The sequence below is a fragment of the Trachemys scripta genome, chromosome 1 (assembly GCF_013100865.1).
Source record: "Trachemys scripta elegans isolate TJP31775 chromosome 1, CAS_Tse_1.0, whole genome shotgun sequence".
Classification (NCBI taxonomy): domain Eukaryota; kingdom Metazoa; phylum Chordata; order Testudines; family Emydidae; genus Trachemys; species Trachemys scripta.
Genome location: NC_048298.1, coordinates 90,157,857 through 90,165,241, shown reverse-complemented (window position 1 = coordinate 90,165,241; position 7,385 = coordinate 90,157,857). Strand labels below are relative to the sequence as shown.

Below are 7,385 nucleotides of genomic sequence, written 5' to 3'. Positions count from 1 at the left end.
CCAATTGGAGATGCGGAAAGGTGGGTATTGTTATGATAGGCAAGAGTTGTGGCTAATGGGTGGAGAGATCATCGAGGCAATACCCAATTAACAGTACGGAGGGGTGAAAAGGGGCGAGGACGTGTATGATGGGCAGGGAATGAGGCCAATGGGCGGGGAGGTCGTCGCAACACTGTCCAGTGAGCGGCGCGGGGGGCGGCACGGAGGCGTGTCTCGGTGTGTTTGGGTTCGTGCTCCTGGGGGGAGGGAGACGGCGGCGAGGAAAGTTTTTATTTTTTAATTGTATTTTGTTTTCAGTTTCTGGGGTTCGCGCTTCCCCGGCGGGTGAAGCGAGCGGGCGGGAGGAGCCGCCCCCGGCGCCGAGAAGAAGGGGGCTACGCGCACCACGGCGGCGGCTCCTCGGCGGTGAGTGCGGGACAGGGCCCCCCGGGCACAGACACTCGGCGGGGTCTCCGCTAGCCTCTTCCCTGGGGGCCCGCGCTGCCTCTCTTCCCGCGGGCAGGCGCCTCCCCGGCACCCAGGGGCAGCGGGGGTCTGGCTGGACTCGAGACCGGCCCCGCCCAGGTGCGATTTCCCCCGCCGCGCCAGGGGTCTCCCAGGGCCGCTCCCGCCTCGGAGCTGGGGGCGGCCCGACTGGGGACTGAGGCGCTGCCCTCAACGTGCGCGGGGCCAGGGGCCGCTCGGGGGTGGGGGGTGTCTAGGCCGGGAGTTTAACTGGTGGCCGAGCCCCGCCCCGTGCGGAGGGAGGGGCAGCCCCGGGCTCCGCTAGGGGGAGGCGAAACGGGCCCGGAGCCCGTGGTCTCCTTCCCTCAGGGCGGGGGTTGGGGCCCTGTGTGCCCGCGGCCGGATGGGGCCTGCAGCGCCGCTCTCTGCCCGCTGCACGAGCCTCAGCGTCCTCGGCGCGGCGTGCGAGGCCAGAGGGGACCCGCGGAGCATCCCGCCTGACCCCCGGCACAGCCCAGGCCGCCGGCAGCGGGGACTAGAGCGGAGCCCCCAGGGAGGGACTAGGAGCCTCTCTGAGCGCAAATGCGAACAAGCCGCTAGTAAACCTTTAGTGGCTGAAATTCGCCTGCTCCGCTGAGTGTGGATAAACTCCCGAGATTATTTTCATAGCACTGCAAACCGCATTGGATTTGTTTAATATGGTGCTAGTTAAAATGTGTGTGTAGGCGGGAGGAGAGACCGAACTTAAGAGGTGTGTCCCAAGCTCAAACCAGTTCTCAGAGCTGTTCGTTTCATAGGAAAATGTGAGAAGACAAATTGCTAGTGCTGCTTAACGCAGCCTGCAAGACGGTGCTTTGTGATGCTCCATATGTTAATATGTTAATAATCTATATTATACGTGACTAAATAGGAATAGGACATAACTGAGGTCATCTAGGTTTGTGAGGTGTTTGTTTGTTTATTTATTTATTTATTTAACTGAACCTAGAGATAAGTGGTCATGCTGTGGCCCTGTATTTGCATTCACAGTCAGACATGGTATGACCCCTTGGCTTTTTTAATGTAAAAGTATATCTTGTTTTTTAAACTTTTGGTTTTAATATGCAGACTATTTTGAGCAGTCTGAAGAAATATATACTGCTTGCAGAGTATTGTCAGCTTCAAGTTTCTCTAGTCATCTATGTTTATATTTAAGAAAGGAAGTTTATCTTTAATATAAACTCTTGTATGACTAGCTAAGAATCATGAGTATCTTGCCTTTGCATTTAACAAGACTCTAGATTTTCTTGAAAGATGCTGCAAAAAATGGTAATAGTCTTTGATGGCTTGTATAGTCCCTTGATTTTGAAGATCTGTGTGACTTTACAGTTGTAAACTAATGCACAAGAGCAGATGGGTGTATTCATGTACTCAGAATAAGACAAATCTGTTTAGCCCTTAACAGTTTAATTGAATAGCCTATCAAGGGGTATAGGCTACAGCTCTAGTTAGTGCAAATCATAAACTGGTAAAATATATTCTGTGAAGTAAGGTAATCATTCTGTGTTCAGCTGGCATGGTACTTCACAGTGTGGCTCTCTCACTGGAGCTAGGCTAACTGGAGAGGAGTTAATTACGTAGTGATGACATAGCCTTACAGGCTTGCAACAGCAGTTTGGGAGGTCTCTTCATTGCCAAAAAGGTCAGCTGCTGCCTTTTTTTTTTTTTTTTTTTTTTTTTTTTTTTTTTTTTTTACAGCAAGGTGTAGTTATCTCTAGGCTTGGAGAGATTAAATTTTTTGGGGGAAATACCAACTTTCTCGTACACATGCAAACCGTCAAAAAATATTTTCGTCGATAATTGAAATTTAGATAGGCAAAGAAGAAAGTCTGCTTGAGAACTTACTAGAGTTCAATTTAAGGATATTTACTTTGTGTATTTTGACGTAGTGTTAGACAATTTGTGTTTTAACAGTTTATAAAGCTTTGTTTTTTTTTAATCTTGGCGTCTCATGTAATTAAATTATTATTGTCTGACCCCCATATACTGTCCCAAATGTGTGAAACTTCAAATTGATAAAAATAAAAACCTTAAAAATAAAAACAGAAATTATTAAAAAAAATAAAATAAAATTGAATTCTGCCAAGCCTCGTTATCTTGCTGTAAAGTCCTCTCGTGGAGGTACGGTGCAAGCTATATAGCTAGGTGAGGTAAAGATTATACTTACCCCACCCACACACCCACCCAAATCTGGGTTTGACGTCGCCTACCTACATCCCAGTAAAAACTACATAGCCTTCTCATCACTAGGATTTTACAGCAAAATAGCTAATGGGTCTTAGCTTGTAAAAGCACACCTTTTTAGTCAGTGAAGGCATAGCCTTGATTTCTAGTATCCACATGGAGATATTGATGGGAGGTCCAGAATTGGGAATCTCTTCAGACTATGGCTGTTAGGTGTGCACAGGAAAAATTGGGACACATTACCTACAGAATAATCAGGATCCTCAGGCACATATAGTTCCATACTACTGCAGATATTTTTATATTGCTGCATATTATGGCAGAAAAATCTAAGCTTTCATTTTAAAATTAAACCTTCAAAATATGAGCCAAAGTAATAGCTGAGTCCTCACACTTCACTGTTGTTTCAGGCTGTCTGAACTTTCATTCACCTCTGTGGAATATAAACCATTTAAATGTCAATGTTGTCTGTTTCACTGCTGATCACTCTAGCAAAAACATCAAGCTAAAATGTTTGTCATTTTTGCATAGTGGCAGATGTTTGGGGTATAGTGGGCCAAACTAGCTGATGTTAAGGGTTTCTGAGGTGTTGGAACTAGGAATCAACCCCATTTCGCTTTCCAAAAGGTGTTGAAAGAATTGAGGTCTTTTGCTAGTATCAGAATCATCAGTTACCTTGTGGATAACAGGAACTAAAACAAACTTGCATTCCTTCTTGGGTACCAAAAACCTCAGTTGTTCCCTATCCAGCTGTCAAAACCTCCAGTCTTCTCCCAATAAATCCTACACTGTTGTCAGTATAAAAATTTGCAGTGCATTTGAAAATTTAAAATTAGTGGCAGTATAAAATAAATTATACAAAGAACTTATGGGGGGTGGGGGCAGACTTTGAGGCCAAGGGAGCCTTAGTGTGGCAAAACTGCCTCACACAAAAGGATTGGGAATACTTTGTTGTGCCAAAGATAGAAGCACACAATAAGGGTAAGCCAAAAAAGGATGGCACACAATAGAAAGTTGCAATAAAATTAATTCAGATTTTTTTTTTAAAAAAAGGAACCTGTTTAAATATTCTTGTTCTAGTGAAATTAGAGTTGCTGTTCACATTTGTAAAAGAGTTGGGTTTGTAATTAAGTTGTCAAACCAAGCTCATAAAATAATCCTTTCACACTGGTCATCTTCAATGTCTTTATAACAAAAAAAAAATCCTAATTATAGTATTCTAATGAGATTGTGGAGAGTATTTTAAATGGTGAGGGTTTGTTTACACAGTGGGGTAATATGCACTAATGTGTTGCATGTTAATTGGTCTGTGTCGACCCTGCTGGTGTGCACTGAAGTTATCCTAGAATGAAGCCCTGAGTCTGTTTTATTAACAGTTCAGCTACTTAATTCTACAGTTCCTGTAGAACACTTGGCTGCACACCTGAGCATGACTTGTTGCTGTTTAAATTGTTTGTTTCATCACCACTTATGTTTATACATCATTCTGATTGTACCTACTGCTTATTACCTGGTAAGTGTATATGTTGCCCTGATTTCTTCTGTAGTGAAGTCTGATGCAAAGAAATCATTTAACTTCTCTGCAGTGTCTTTTATCCTCAGTTGCTTGCTATACTCCCTAATAGATCAACAGATCAGTCAAGGCTTCTGCAGGCTTTGTACTTCTGGTATACTTTAAAAAAGTTACAGCTATTTTTGTCTGATATCTTAACTTTACTGTTTAGCATTTTCTCTCCTTTTTATTTCTGAATTCAGAATCAATATCTCTATCTTTGTTTGTGGTGAACTAGCATGGTCCATCTTCCTAGTGATATTTTAAGAATATTATAACAAATGCTGCAGAGCTAATGTGAAGTATCTGACACCACCAAATGTCGTTTTGTCCTAACACTGGCTATTTTTTAAAAAACTCTAGATTTTAGAAAACGTTCTCCACCTTATGACAATTGTGAAAGTCACTTTTTATGCCTAAATGGTCCATTGACATTCTTTTTTAATGATTATAGTATTGTTTTGAGAAATATTGGCATATATTCCTGTCCCATGAGCGTATTCTCATGGGACAGGAATCACAAGAAAATAAGCATTCTTGAATTGTAATAATTTTTCTAATCATAAACACATGGATTACAGGCTGTATTAATAAAGCATACTTCCAGTGATTGTCCCACTGAAGGACAATGTGATGTGTAATAGAGCCTACGGCTCAAGATCTTCTTCTGGAAAGAACAATATCTGTTAAGACTTCTGGCTGAATTGTGGATATACTTAGCCAACCTAACCTGAATTGTCTTTCTTCTTTGTTCTTCTTTTCCTCTCCACAAATTAATAAAAAAATCATTCTACAGTTCGTCTCCTAGGCTGTGTGTGGGGCAGTGAACAAAATGAATACTGCTTTTTGCAGGATTTGACACTAAATCTTTTTGTTACAGCCCAGCTAATAGAAATAGGGATGCTTTTAGTACTCTAGGCAGCTGTTGCTGTCAGATGAAGCTGCCAGTAGAGAGATTTCTGTTTAGGCCTTGACTGGTTGAGTACAAGTCAGAAATCCTCTGATTTCTCCACTCCCTTCCATATCAATGTGTAATAAAAGGTGCTCTCCTGATATAAAAAAAATAAAGTAAATAACTTTTAGAAAGGTCTTTTCTCTGTACCCTCCAGACAAATAGTGAAAATATTCTTAGCTACGAGATCCACAGAGCAACAGATACACTTGCTTGCAAGCATTTGGTAGCTCATTCCATTTGTGAAGCAATGGACATATAATAACAATATACAGCATTTAGACAATGCTTTGTGTTTTTAAAGCAATATACAAACAACAGTCAGTCTTCACATTACCCCTCTCACAGTAGCATACTGAGCGCAAGGATACTGTTAACTTTGTCCTATGGCATGGACATTGTGGGAGAAGGTTCTGAAGCTTTTATGTTTTCATGAGTGCAGGGGTTGTAATCTCATTTGGATGAACTTTTTGTTTACAGTTTATTGAACTATGGAGATGACCTTTACTAGTTTCACCAAGTCTGTATGGATTACATTTCTGGGGATTGGCAGGCTCTGTAGTCAGAAATCAGATAAACCAGGAAATACATTTAAATTATTTTGTATAGATGAGTGAAAATGTGGTGGATTATTTAAGATGTGGAAAGAAAACTTTTTTTTTTCCTGAGTGTGTTTCACTGTTAAAATAAATAAACTTTAAATATCTAAATGACTATAACTAGAAACTGGAAAAAAACCAACCTCTTAACCAGTGAGGCCTTTTTATGTTGTGGAAAAAGATATAATCAGATTAGAGAAGAGAAATGGAAGGTACTATAAACTATAATGGAAGATGAATGCCATGAGAGAGAGTGGTCAAAATGAAAGTGTAAAGTATAAAGTGGTAGGCGGCAAGAAGGTCAAAATACATGCAGAGGATCAAAGGCCAAAAAAGCTAATTAGTGGATCAGAGGATAAGAAGTCAAAATGAAAAATAAAGGGGTGATAGTTTATTTTTTAGGCAGCTTGACAGAGTATTAGGAAAGAGGTGATACAATAATAGCATGTTGCTTAAAAGGGAAACTAAATAATTGAGTTATGAAGGAAGGCAAGATTCACTTACTCATTCTTTCATTTAAGTTTACTTTTTAAAATTCCATCTCATAATTCCTCACAGTCAGCATTATTAAGAAGGACTGTAATGGAAAACAAACTGATAAGGTTTCTTGTAGAGTCCTGAACTGCTTGGAGGGTGAAGACTGATCTACTACGGAAGTCCTGATAATGAGAAATCGGTACCTTGATGCTAGTGGATCCAGCAGCACTCTACCAAAAAGATAATTCTTGTAGCCATAGAGAGCTTCCTCCTCTGTCTAGCTGACAAATTCCAGGTTCTGCCTTCTGTCTTAATAGTCACACATAAGGAAACCCTTACTGAATGACTGTCTTCCTGTTCTTGCCTTACATAACTTATTTCTACTTCAAGACAGCCAGAACAGAGTGCATGTTAAGTCACCCTTCTAAGATCAGATACTATGTCCTGCAATTCTATGCTAACTTCCTTTGGAATTCAGTGTAGATTTAAACCTTTATGAGCGCAAGTAACTCAAAGCATGTCTCTAAACCAGTTAAGTTAAACTGGCAGAAAACCCTGCATGGATGTTCTTGTTTTAAGAGTGGCTTATACTTATTTAGCTTGAGCAATAAAATAAGAGCATCTGGGTAGGGATTTGTACCGTTTTAACTGAATTGGTTTAAAGACATGCCTTTAAACTATGCAAGTTTGTGTGTAGACAGGGCCTGAGTTTTATACAATGAGAATATGCTTGCCTAATGCATGTGTGTATGGACTAGTTACTATAAAGCTTTTATTCTAAGCAAAACACTAATACCTGGTCTAGGCTCAGATATTTGGACTAGTATAACTAATTTGGTTAGGCATGTGATTTCTCCCCCCCCCCCCCCCTGAAGTATTATTTCTATTACCATAGTGCCTAGGAACCCTAGTCATGGACCTGCATCCCATTGTGCTACTTTCTGTACAAACACAGAACTAAAAGACTGTTTTGCCCCAAGGAGTTTACAATCGAAGTATAAGATGAGCGACAACAGCTGGATATAGACAGGCAGAGGAATACATGGAAACAGTGAGTTTGGCAAGCTTTTAGAACTATCTGCATCCCAATGCTGATCCAACAAGTTAGATTTGTTTGTTAGTTCCTTTGCTAGAAGAT

General features: G+C 41.1%; 1 protein-coding gene across 12 annotated transcripts in view; it reads left to right on the top strand.

Moving 5' to 3' along the window:
• The first annotated feature begins 232 nt into the window (after positions 1 to 232).
• TNRC6B (trinucleotide repeat containing adaptor 6B) overlaps positions 233 to 7,385 on the top strand; it is a 215,188-nt gene continuing 208,035 nt past the window's right edge. For all 12 annotated transcript variants that reach the window (XM_034776008.1, XM_034776095.1, XM_034775991.1 and 9 more), the window contains exon 1: positions 233 to 405. The gene's annotated coding sequence lies outside the window, so the exon portion shown is untranslated. The remainder of the gene's footprint in view (positions 406 to 7,385) is intronic.